This window comes from Eretmochelys imbricata, chromosome 10 (assembly GCF_965152235.1).
Source record: "Eretmochelys imbricata isolate rEreImb1 chromosome 10, rEreImb1.hap1, whole genome shotgun sequence".
NCBI lineage: Eukaryota > Metazoa > Chordata > Testudines > Cheloniidae > Eretmochelys > Eretmochelys imbricata.
This window is the reverse complement of record NC_135581.1, coordinates 48,302,392-48,316,091: the sequence shown is the minus strand read 5'-3', so window position 1 is coordinate 48,316,091 and position 13,700 is coordinate 48,302,392.

Sequence of the window (13,700 nt, the reverse complement as noted above, 5' to 3'; positions counted from 1 at the left end):
TTTTGAAACCCCAGTTAAGAACACTGGATTTTCAGCCCGTGCCCTGGAACTCCCCACCCCACGCTATTATCATTCGTTATATTACCAGAGTGCCTCGCAGCCCAGCCCTGGCCCAGCACCCCGTTGCACTAGGCACTGTACGAAGACTGTCCCAAAGGAATGCCATCTTGGTTTTGGACCTGGAAGTGCTTTGAAAATAATGGAACCCCTTCATTGTTGTCTTTCAGCCCCTTTATGCCTGCTAGGAGGACCCAAAGGGGCTACAAGGCAGGGATCAGGGCTCCCCAGAGACTATCCCAGCACAAGAGACGCCCTTTCACACAAGCACAGAACAGTGCGGTTTAAGTGGCACATTGGCATTGTGCAGGTCCTGTGCACAAGGGCAAATTTCATCCTATATGGATAAACCATTCTTCAGCGCTCCCCTGGCAGATATCAACAGCAATAATTCCCTCCACTTTGTCAGTTCCCATCTCAGGATACGAGGGCTGCCTGCCTAAAGCCACTGTACTATCAGGCCCCTATCCGCAGAAGATTACAGCGAATGCAAAGGGCGGGAGCAGGACATATGGTATCTGCGACTCAGCAGCTGCAGGCCGATTGTGATGCAAAAGAGCAAGACAGATGGTGTTGGAAGGAACCACAATGTCAAGAATGGTGGAGCAATGAGGCTGAAGATTAGCTCAGGGACATGCCGGAGATGAAGAAAATAAAATACTAGTGGGGGCTGCTGGGAGCAGAGAGGAAGCAATGATGGGAGGAGAGGAACTACTCACTACTGTTGGGGGCCAAAGAATCCTGCCCCCTTCCCTCTGCTGCTCAGACCACTTAGTTCCATTTAATTTGGATGGGTAGGATCTTAGCCAGGAATAAGTGTCTAGATACTATGGGGACTGGCACTGGTCTGTGGATGGATGAATCGATGGATGGATTCAGTACAATGGATGCTCAGTGGTCAGACTTTTTTTTGACCTCCCTAGTGAACCAGTGATGAAATCCCCTATCCATTACTTGGGATTGTTAAATAATGACCACTAAGGGGAGTTACTAGTAGGCCAACATTTTCAAAAATAGCCATGGCCTTTGGGTTCCTTGTTTTTTGAGTGCCCAACTCTGGACACTTATAGGCCTGATTCCCAGAGGTGCTGAGCACCTCCAAAACCAATGGGAAGTCAAGAGGAGATAGAGGCATTCATCACCTTTGATAACCAGGCCCAAGACGTTTCAAACTGGGCACCTAAATATTAGAGGCACGGAACTTTAGGAAACTTTGTCCATCATCACCACTGGCTTACACACTATCCCAGGGCCTCCGAGGAAAGGTTACATTGAAGGTGGCCAGCAGGACGGATGGGGAAACACAGCAGCCTCCAGACTTCTAGCTAATAAGAAGATATTAATTAACGTAGCGAAACAGTCCACATTGCCCTCCATCATCCTGGTACTGGCGCCCCACCTGTACCAGGTGCTTGGCTCTAGCGTTGGCTTCTAGCGGGCCATCTAGCAGACTGCATTCTCCTTTCTCACTCTGTGATGAAATTGAAGGTAACAAAACGCAGCAGAGCCAACCCCAGGCGGAAAAGTGGGACACAGATCCAAGCATGCAGCTGACGGGCAGGTTTCATAGAATGTGTCTCCCTTTGGAATTTCCTTTCCAGAAAATAAACCCAAGTAAAATTAAAATCTATGGTGCTTAAAGGGGACACTGTCAATTAATTTTTATTGGTTTAATTTGTGGTTTTACTCTCTGTTTGCAACCCTCACTCTCCGAGGCTGGGAAAATTTCTCCCCTTCCTGGGTTTTGTAACATGGCCATTTGGCAATTACTGATTGCTCCCCTTCTCTCTGCACCGCTCTTTCTCACGCTGCCTGGCTTGTTTATATGCACGCAAGAAGGCTCTAGGTAGGAACTGGCAATGCAGATTGCAGGGGGACAAAGGTGCTGAACTGCAGCAGCTCTTTGCCTGGAGACGTCCACCTACCCCTCCCACCGAGGGCAGGATTTAACCCATCCGGTGTGAAGCCCTATCCATTTAACCCTCTTTGAACCCTCCAACGTACTGCGTGATATTGTAGAGCCGCTGGGAATCTGTGGACCAACTGCAGAGCTTTTACACCTCGAATCAGGAGACCCGATGAATTCGACTCTCCGATTTTAAAGGCAGGGCGGTGTGGCCAACGCCAGGGGCGGCTCTACCAATTTAGCTGCCCCAAGCAGCCGCCGCTGCAACAGTGCCGGAGCTGCAGCCGAATTGCCGCCACAGGACACGGGCTGCCGCCCCACTCTGAATGCCGCCCCAAGCTCCTGCTTGGAAAGCTGGTGCCTGGAGCCAGCCCTGGCCAACGCTCACGATTTTACAAGTCCTGTGATATGTAGGAGAGTTCTTAAAGCCCCAACTACTGGAATTAAGAGACGCAGAAGAATTTCAGCTTTTATATAAACAGTCCATTTCTAGCCCTCACGGTGGAGGAGAAAAGCTTGAAAATGTGAAATAAGTGCAGCCTAAAGGCTCAGAAGGCAAAGGGGGAAAAAAACCAAAACCATTGTCACCGGGTTGCTGAGGGGAGATGGGTTTCATATCAATTGTGGTAAACTTAACGCTCCTCCCCAGGTGGGGAGAATGAGAAGGGCCAGGTGACCCACTCAAGGAGGGATTGTACCCAGTGTGAGACTGGGGCAGAAGAGACTTTATTTTTTGAATTGATGTTATTAAACCAGACCCCAAGATGGGGCATTGTTATGGGACACAAGCCCGTGTGAAGTTATTAAGGGGCCCTGAGAGAAGGGGAAACTGAGGGAGGGAAGGCCGTGCCACAATTGGCCAGCAGGGGTTGCTACAGGGCAGGCACACCCTTTTAAACACCCATTTAGTGTAAGGGATTTTTGTTTTAAATTTCATGATTTTTAAGCCAGTCTCACCTCCACAAGGCCCTTAGTGAGCTAGGCCTGGCTATCCTGAAGACCACCTCTTCATCCACAACCCTCTGAGATAAATGTGCTCCCAAAGGATGCTGAGGGGAACAGAGCCCAAGGTGGGTCTCTTGGGGCTGGGGGAAAGGCCTCTTGGCAGAGGGCAAGTGAGACTCTCCACCCCACCCCCAAGGACTCAACTCTGTTCCCAGTGAAATCAAGGAGAGCTTTGCCACCAGCTTTAATGGCAATGGGGGTCAAGCATCAAGTCCCTGTTCCCACTCACACCATCTTTCTTTTCAAGACAAAGCCCTGCTGGCAAAAGGATTCCTTATCGGTTGCCTTGTTCAAGATGTTTTTTCTTGTCAGGACACAGTAATGCACAAAACATAAACGACCTTTCACTCTCCCAGACAGAGAGTGGTTGCGGGGGATGGGGGGGGGGAGAAGAGAGAGCGTGAAACCTCCATAACCCTTTAGTAAACCATTGGGTTATGCACAATTTCTCCCACCCAGCCGCACCGCCTGGACTTCGCTAATTTCTCCAGCCTCCATGATAAATGACTCTGTCTGCAAAGTGACATCTTTCTAATCTGCTAGAAGACAGATGGGTCCCACTGCAGAGAGAAAAATTCACCAGTGAAGCCTGAGTGGGGAAAAAACAATGATACCAGGAGTTTGGGAAAGAGAGGGGGAAGTTTGTGTTTCAGTTCAGTTATTTATTTATTTATTTCTCTTCCAATTAAAACTTGGGTGAAATTTGTAAGGAAGGAAGGAAGAGGATCCGGATTAGGCATGATCTCAGATCTGCTATTAAATATTTCTTCTGTCTCTCTGAGTATCTGAAAACCACCCGCTAACTGGAATGTACCTTGGCTCGGGGGACGGAGGAGGCTGTCACAGCATTTAACATGATTAATTTTTGGAGAGAGTGTTATACATTGCTCTGTCTTTTCTTGTCCCAGCCCCAAACAGCTTAACCATGTCTGAAAACAATTGATAATACATTGCACTTCTCCAGTTCTTCCCATGCAAGGAGCTTGCAGTAATTAAATCCTCGCAGCATCCCTGAGTGATAAGGGAGTTTGTTATTATTTTGATTTTACTGATTGGGAAACTGAGGCACAAAACGGTTAAGTAACTTGGGTCACCTGGGAAAATCTGTGGCCAAGACAGAAATTAAACCCAGATATGCTGACTCCCAGTTCTGATTTCGTCTGCAACAATGAAACAGGACCTTCACTTTGATCAGTGAATCAGTTCACCAGCTAAGACATAAGCAGAATCAAATCTCATGCTTCAGGGTCTACTGGGATCAGGAAGGAATTTTGCCTCTACGTTCAACATTGCACATTTGATTGGGTAGGTGCATTATGGGATGGAGAGTCACTTTCCTCTGAAGTATCTGGTATTGGTCACTACAGAGCCTGGGTTCTGGACTAGGTGGAGCGATGGTTTGATCCATGTAGGGTGATTCTTGTGTTGACTGATGAGGTTTAGAGGGGATGTGACTTCAGCAAAGAGCACAGCTGAGTGAGTGGATGTGCATCAAAGGAGGCCAGGAGGAAGTTATGAGGAATGAAAGGCCTGAGACGTGAAATTCGCACAGGAGCACTAGATAGCAGTACGCAGGAAACATGGGCCTTTTCCCCTTTCTGGGGAGTTCTCTTCCCTAATGGAGCCCCCAATCTCTTCTCATTCACCCTCACTCAAACCCCCATCCCGGCCACAGTCTTTACTAGGCACGGAGTGGAGAAAGAACCTCCTTTCTGAGCCCACTTGTGAAGGTTACATCTGGTGTAAATGGGTGAAAATCCAGAATCATACCAGTTAACAGTAGGTCTGAATTTGGTCCTACAATCTCAAGACATACAGATTTCTGAAGGCTCCAACCACTGAGAGTGGCAGTAACTAGTTTTCCACATAGCAGTGTGGCATATTTATCACTTGATCTCGAAGCACCTGGGTAAGTGTAGAGAGTTTGCCTTAAATACTTACGGGGCCCAAGTCACGTAAGCCAGTATTAAGGCCCCAATCCAGCAAAGCACTTATGCACCTGCTTAACTTCAAGCACCCCTATTAACTTCAATAGAACCGCTTGTGCTTCTAAGTTAAGCAACAGACAACTGAGATCTCATCAAAGAACCAAAGACTGATCCACAAAGATTGCTGGTGCTCAGCCCAACAGGGACTAAAGACATTTCCAGCTAGTGTCAGACACTCGAGTCACGTCCCGACTCAGCTCGACCATGAGGGACTCTGCAGACCCTCTCCTGCTGGGGCTGTCTGTGTGAGCCAAGGAGAACAGAGAGGAGAGGCAGAAGGGGAGAGAGCAGAGCTCCTGGGAGCTGAGTGGGGAAAGGCAGCAGAACACAGGGGAGTTAAGAAAGCAGAGAGGGGACGGGGCAGAGGTTGTTTCGAGAATCTAAATGACACCTGCTGGCAAACCAGCTCCAGACTGGCTGCTGTTGCTGCTTCCCCTCCCCACCAACGCGTGTCATTTCTGCAGCACACACCACCTGCTGCGCTTGCGGAGCAGCACTCCAGGAGTGAGGACTCCCCCAGACCCACAGTGAACAGCACTGGCAGGGATGCATGGAATACGGCCAGGCCCGCTCCTCCTCTGCCCCTGCCCCAGGACCGCTGTTCTGGGAAGTACTGAGGGAAGGGGAAGTGGGGATAATGATACTGACAACAATGAGAGGGTGCAGGGAGCAGCCAGTGAAAGGGAACTGACGTCTCCATGGGCCTGAGCACCCACAAATCCCATTCAAGCCAGTGACGCGTTATGGGTGCTCAGTGCCTTTGGAAATCAGCTCAGAACTCTGTGTGTGCATGCATGTGCTAAACTGGATGCATGAGTATGGGGGGGAGTATCTGCATGTGTGTGTGTACAAGGAGCTATACGTATAGGTGTGTGCACATAGGTGTGTGTGGCTAGGTGTATGCATGAGGGCATGGGTGTATGCATGTGCATGCACAAGTGTGTGTGTGGGGGGGTGTATGTGTGTGCACACATGCTCTGAACAGCAGCAGGCTGCTTCTGTCTGATGGGAGTGAAAAGCATGACTTGGAGCCCTGCTGGAATGGGCTTTTAAAATTGCTCAGGTGCAAAGAATTCACAGAAGCTACAAAACCAAATAAAACAGGCAGTGAATCAGGGAGGCTCGGTTTCTGTGTGTGCGTGTGTATTTATTTAGTTATGCATTTTAAATGGGCCTCTGTTGGGGAGCAATCAGAAGAATAATTACTCGCCAAGGAAGCATGGAGCCCCTGGGTGCTTGCTCCAAGAGCGCACAGCCCAGAAACCAGCCCTGGTCGCTGCACTTTGCAGGAGTTCTGCTGTGAATGCAGGTTTCAGAGTAACAGCCGTGTTAGTCTGTATTCGCAAAAAGAAAAGGAGGACTTGTGGCACCTTAGAGACTAACCAATTTATTTGAGCATAAGCTTTCGTGAGCTACAGCTCACTTCATCAGATGCACTGTGAATGCAGTGGCTTGTGATGGACAGATTGGGGCGAGGGATGGCGCAGACCCAGCCTGGCTACGGCAACTCCAGGCTGTATGAGTGAGACTCTTCACTTCACAAGAGACCTGGTGGTGATGCACGTGCTGATCTATCAGTTTGCCGACAAGATCTGATAACGTGCTCGCAGGGGGAACTGGTCATTAGGGACTGACAGAGCCAACCCCAGCAGCAGTGTCATGACGGTGTACTGCAGCCTGACGTATTGGAGGGGGCACTACCCCCGCCATGGCTGGAGTCTCCTAGTAGGGCTAGGGCTGCTCCAATCTCAGGTGGTTGCAGTACACCTGGCTGATACCAAGGGACTTCGAGACCTGCAGCTCATGGCTGGAGGCCCCACAAAGGAGCAGAGAAAACTGGCATTGATGAGAGCTGTCCATGCATGCTGCCTGCTGTGCCCACTCCTGCTTGCTACCTGCACCACTGGGCGCTAGCAATGTTCTGGGTGTGTCTTGCCAGGATCTGGAAGCAGTCACAGAACTCAGGGGCGGAGCAGGTCTATGAGACCCTCCCAGACCCACCTCCCTGGGGGCAATGCAGGGTTGTTCCCTACTCTACCTCTTCCAGTGTTTTGTCTAGATGGGTTTTAATGTTTCATGGTTGGGGTTTCCCCCCACATCTCCCAGGAGGCTGTGCCATACATCACAGCATCAAAAGCTTCTCCTGAAGTATCCAGGCTAATCTGTCTCTTCTGTAGTTTGATACCCCCAGACCGCCATGCTCAGTAATTTCTCTCCTTCCTCATTCTTACCATCTGCCAGAGAGTCGCTGTCTGTCCCACCCACGCCACTTGCCAGCCTTTCACCAAGCTAGAGCTATTAAACAGTACTGGTCAAAAAAATCTACGTCATTGTCTGAAAAAATTTAATTTTTAAAACCTGGTTCTTTTTCATTTTTGTCACAAGTTTTCTGCAGGATGTTTCTGATTTTGACTAAATGGCTACTTTTGCAAAGGAATTTCCGTTTTCATTGAAATTTAGGGGGGTGGGGATGTTGGAAAACCAAACTGGTGCGGTTTGCAAAATCTTCTTGGTTTTGATTGTCAAAAAACAAACATTTTTTGCTCACCACCCTCCCCGGCAATGAAAACAGGAATTTCCTGGCAAAAATTTCCATTTGGTCAAAAAATAAATAAATAAATAAAAAATCGACAAAATGTTTTGACCCGCTTAAGTAACTGGCTCTTTTAATCTTTCCCCATAAGTCAATTCCTCCAGCCACATGATCATCTTTGTCACACTTTTCCAAACTCCCTTCCAATCTGTCCATATCTTTCAAATAATGAAGTATCCAGAACTGAATACATCTCTCCAGATCAGGTCATATCACGGCTACACAGACAGTAGAACCTATAACCTCCCTTCTCTGTGACTTGAAGCCTTCTGCCTTGGTCTTTTTATCCCACTCACATTTAAATAGTTGTCCAGATCCATCCTTAGGTCTTTTTCAGCATTTCACTTTTCATCCAGATGAGGGGCTGGGTATAAGAACCCAGAGATGGACCGAGACCTCTGAACCAGCAGCTCTTGTCATCCCTCTCTGCTACAGTGCCAGAGCTTCTCTATGACTAAGCTTCTTCAGCCCCAGAGTCTCCTGGGAGAAATCATAGCTACTCCATTCCCGGCCTCTCCCAGCAGGGGTCGCCGAAGGGGGTGGTACATGAGCCTTGACTTTGTGAGGTGCTCAAGACCCAGCGTCTCCATGCAGGAGAGGCACCAGCCAGATTCCCACTGGTGTAAATCAGTGTAGCTCCATTCACTCCCATGGCAAGTCAGTGGAGCTGCGCCAGTTTACCCCAGCTGAGGTCTGGCCCACTGCAGGCAATGGTCCAGGAGCCCTGGCTGTGAGAAGCTCCCAAGTACACTAGTCACAACGGAAGCAGTCCTAGCACAGGTTACAGTAGGGCATGCAGAAGGATACCCGTCCATGGACGAGGAGGTCCCAGCGTCATCCAGCAGGAGTCAGAGGCACCAGTGGCAAGGTGAAGCGGTTTATTTCTGGTGCAATGTTCATGCCTTCACCACACCAATGGAGTGAAGGCACATCCAGTTGTTCTACACCATGCGGATCCAGTAGCAAGCAGTCAGGGTAGCAGCAGGAGTGGCTTAAAGGGACCAGGACTTCATGCCATTCATATCACGGAAAAAGAGTGAGCAGCACAGGACCCAGCAATCCGGTTTCCATGTAAAAGTCAGCGACATTTGTCAAGCCAAACATATGTGGATTTAACTAAAGAGAAACTTCGTGTTCTCAGCAGCTGAGAGCACACTTGCAAAGGGAAAGCCATCTGTACATTGACCCCTGCCCCTATCCAGTGCTCCGCAGTGGGGCCAGCTCTGCCATCATCCCCGTGCTCCTTCCCTGAGTTTGCCTGTGAAACTCAGAAGGTGGAGATTAACTAAGGGACAGGTTCTGACACTCATTCACATTGACTAGGACTTTGCGGAGTCAGGTACTGATCATTGGGAGGGTCTCTGCCCTGCAGTCCATGGGATGACCCTGTGCAGAGGACACTGATTGGTCTTTTCTGGGTGGATTTGTGAGGGGAAATGTAACTGGTTATTATTGTTTCGTGACTCTAGACTCCTTGGCATCCAGAGGCACACTGCAAACATCTCCATGCACCGTGCCACTGAAATGCAGCCTCCTCTAGGCTGGGAAGGCAGCAGCTGACCGGCACATGGCACAGCAGCACAGGAATGAGGAGGACACTTTGGCCAAGAGTGCTGGGGCAAACCCACAGAAAGTGCTGGGAGATCTTTAATGCCCAAGCCAGCCAGCCAGCACTGCCCGTGCACAGACCTTATCCACAAGGCTCCTGCACCGTAAATTGCATGGAGCTTGGTTTAATGAGCTCAGAGACATGAAAGGATGAGTCATCCCTTTTTTCTCCCTGCCTGCCTCTTTTTTCTTCCTTCCCTTTCAGTCCTTTTTACTTCTGTCTCATCTCCCTCTGCTCTCTTTCCCTTTCGTTCTTTTCCATCCATCTCTCTCTTTGCCTCTCTCTCCAAATCTCTTTTCCGCCTTTCTTTCACTCCCACCATATTTCCCTTCTACCACCCCTCCCTTACTCCCTCATGCCACCCTCCCTCTCTCCTCTGTTCCCCCATGATGGATGGCAGCAATCACACCCACATCTGTTGCCTATAACAGAAATCTACTCACCACCATGCCCCGCAGGACAACCCCTTTGCAGAGCACAGTGACATGGCAGAAGCTCTCAGGCCCAGTGCATCATGGGGAAAGGTCACTTGTCCATCATCATCTGCCTTGATCTCTGATTCATCACTAACTTACAATCCCAGCCCATCAATCTTTATTTAGTTCACCTCTCACTCTGCCACTTGGCCATTTCACAGCAAAACCAGCCAACCAGAGGAAGTTGGCTTCCAGCCCCAAGCCCTGCCATTACTTGACAATTAAACTGGCATCTTCTGGATGCCAGGGACGGATCAATGTCATGTGTGTTGCCCCCACACCTGCTATCACACTCCAGGGGGCTAGGTGCTTTCAGCCCTAGGCACGGTAAAGGAACAGCTTTAGTTGCACTAATGATCGCCTGCAGGAGATGGATGAAGCTCAAGCAGCCATGATAATTCTATTAGATCCCTCAGTTGCCTTCATACCACTGATGGTAGGGGTTGGACTGTACTCCCTCGCTGAGGCAGAGTCACTCCAGAGTAGCTCTGAGTGATCTGAGAGGGAACTCCCCAGACATACTCGAAGGCAGGGTACCACAGGGCTCTATTTTGTCTCCCTTCCATTTCAGTGTCTATCAAGGCCTTAAGCAGCATTAGTGAGGAGGGCTAGACTGGGTGCCATTGATATGCTGATGGCACACCCAGCTCATAAATGAAATTGGCACATGGAAGAAAGCTGTCTAGCTGCCTCTCAGACTAGGCAAGGCTAACATGAGGCTGTGGGCTGGGAGAAGAAACTGAAGGGCACAGTAGAAGGAGAGCTTGCCCAGGGTTGCATACAGTTGCAATTGGGGGGCCTGTCCAAACCCTGGGGTATCCAGCCAGTAGCAGTGGCCCAGTCTGCTTTCTTTCGGCTGTGCACGGTGGGAAGCATGCACCTTTCCTCTGAGCTGCGGCCTCTTGGTGCCAGGCCTTTGTCACTTTCAGCCTAGGCCTCTGCAAGGCACCCCATGTGGGGTGAAAACGCCAGCCAGGGCGGACAATGGCTGCCTGCTTCCTGGGTGGTGCTTGTTGCTGCAAGCGCACTGCACCACAGCACCCTGGCTTGGAAGGGTACAGCATTTTCTGTAAGAAGCCCTCATCTCTAGAACTCTCTTGGCCAGAGCTCAGCTCTGTTAACATTCAGGGCATCTGGTCCCATAGAGTCTCCCAGGCCTGGTCTACACATATCGATGAAAAAATTCTTCCGTCCACTCAGCTGCCACCTCTCAGAGAAGTGGAGTTGGGTTCATCATCAGAAAAACCCCTTCCATAGGTGTAGGGAGTGTCTCCGCTATCTATGACACTACAGCAGCATAACAACAGGCTGCTGTGACATACCCCCAGGCTTTCCCTTGAGGAGTGGGCCAAGGGCCTTCACTGTAGGGGGTTGCTGTTGATGATGGAGCTTGCAGCAGTTATATGGGCTCAGGATGCAAGGAAGCAGGCTATGCTGCAAGTTGGCTTGGCAGGCAGAGTGCATTTTCTGAGGGATATTTAGCCCTTTGCTCTGGTTTTATGTCCACACAGGTACCTAGCGCATAGAGAGGCACTTCAAATAGAGTCAAATCAGTTCATAAAATTCAGCCCCCAAGATGTGTTTTGTTTATCATTATAGCGCCTAGAAGGCTGAACTGAGATCTTCATTGTGCTAAGGGCTAGTATACAGGCTGTACGCATAGTGAGGTCAAGGCCCTGCTCCAAAGAGCTTACTAGGCAAGAGGTGAAGGGGAAACTGAGGCACAGAGTGGACACATGCAAGCCAGTGGTTGAACTGGGACTAGAACCCAGGTTTCCTGAGTCCCCTGCATTGCTCCTAACTTCTGGACCATGCAAAATTTACTCACTGACAGCCAAATGGAGATGTAAAAACTGCAACCCCAGATCAGCCTCGCCCTTCATTTCTGCTTTAATGAACTAGCCCATAACCACAGCAGCTGCAGTTGCTCACCACCAGTTCATCCTGGTAGCTCCGCTCCTTGGGAGGGGACGGCTGCAGCTTGCTCAGCCTTGCTTGGTCAGAGAGCCAGGTTGCACACTCTCTGCCCCCAGGGCAGATGTGGCATTGTCCTCTGGAGTCCCTATTGGCTTCTCTCCACCCCTCCGGAACCATTCATCACCCATATTAATCACAAGGCTCTCGCTCTCTAGCACAGTGATATTGAAATCTTTTAAATTAGTGCCTCGAGGCAGGGGCAATAGAGGATGCTTAAGCCCAGATGAGGGTCCCCTGGTAGTGGGGGGCTCTATACAAGGCCCAGCACTGCAGGTGATCCAGAACAAAATAGTGGGGGAGAGGGGGGAAAGGAAGATGCATAGGTCTTGAGCCTTACATCTAGATGGGAGGCAGAGGCAGTTTCTGGCTTTCTCTAACCTCACTGTGAGCTGGCAGCATTCACATGCCAAAGGAAATGTTGGCCCTGCTGAAGCATGCAAGGGGGTTAGATACCTTTCCTGTGGCTCTGAGCAATCACCACAGCCTCAGCCCCACTGATAACTAGAAGAGGGTGCTGGTGGCATCTTCACGCTCTTCTTAAACCCCCCAATGCAGCCTTTTCGAGATGCACTGACACAGGGAGGGGAGGGAGGGAGCGAGTCAAAGCTTCAGGAAAAACATGGTGCAATGCTGCCATCTCCTGGAGGACAGCTCAGGTCTCGTCCGTAAAATTCTGGAGGCCTGATCCTCCATGGAGTCACAGTCTCGGTGCTCTGGAACTGCTCTGAATGAAGTTCAGCAAGGAATAAGGTGCAGTGTGTCTCTCCTCAGGACACACTTTCACCAGGGCAAGAAGCCTGCTCGGCTTCGGCTCTTCCTGGGTCCGACCTCGGAGCATTCAGCCCTCTGTTCACACTGTGGGCTCCCTGCAGGTCCACCTAGATAGAATACCTGGAGAAGCCTTACATGCCCCCAATGGGCCATGCACCTCAACTTCGCAGTCAGAAGTGATGCTCAGCCAGCATTGTAAAACTGAAGGTTTATCAGTTGTTGGGAATACAGCATAGAACAGATCTTGTTAGCACAGAAATCAGGAATGTTGCAGTGAAGTACATCTTGGGGAGAGAGAAATAATCCAGAGACCAAGACCCTTGTCCTCCCCTCTGAGTCCCAAACCACAAAGCTGACCCGCTTCCAGCAGCCCAACCTCAGACCTGCCCATTGCCCCTCCTCCACCCTTTGTCTCTCTCCCGGGCAAACAGGTTACCTAGTCTGCACCAACACATCCTGCTGAATCCATTTCACTGCAGCCTGAGCAGACATTCCCCCCAGTTCAAATTGCTGCTATTCTCATTCGGTAGCATTTTATCCCCCCTTTCACCTGGTGCAAATGACTGGGCAAAGTGCATGGCAAACGGGGTGTCAGGCCCAAGAAGCTGGGGCCCAATCTTGCCAAGTGCTGAGTGCCAGCAGCTCCCACAGTGGGTGCTCAGCACTTGGCAGGAGGTGCTCAGCCCCCCTCAGGATCAGGCCTTGTATCTGTTGCTGTCATGAGTTTTCGGCCCTGGGTGGGGAAACCATGTTAGCACCTTGCCATCGAGAGCTTTGGTCCAGCACACTTCCCTAGAGTGCTGCTAGCATGGCTTCCTTGGCCAGAGGTCGACCATGGGTCCATACTCTGCCACACTGACAGCCAAAGTGGGCGTACAGCTCCAAAGCTGACCCTGATCTCAACATGCACGCCATGTGTGCAACCCCGCTAACACACAGCAATTGCTGTACCCTGGTTAGCAGCTGGCCCACATACGAAAATACAAGCCCACTATTACTGTCAGCTGAGGGAGTTGCTCCTTTAGCTCAAGTTGTAGAGGGTCATGTTTTTAGTGCTGACAGTCTGAGGTTCAAAGCCAAGTCGGTGGGGTCATTATAGGTACATACATGCACTGTATACACACCTGCTTATGTACACATCTCAACTCAGACATGGCAGCCCTTTCTGAGCCCCTGGCACTTAATCCCCACCTGCTTTCCTTCTACCCGGCTGCAGTGCATTCTCTCCTCAACAAGCTGACCTCCCAGTCTGTCCTACTCATCAGGTCGTGTTGCCTTCAATTCCCAGATGCAGAGCACAGGTCTAAGCAGAACATGC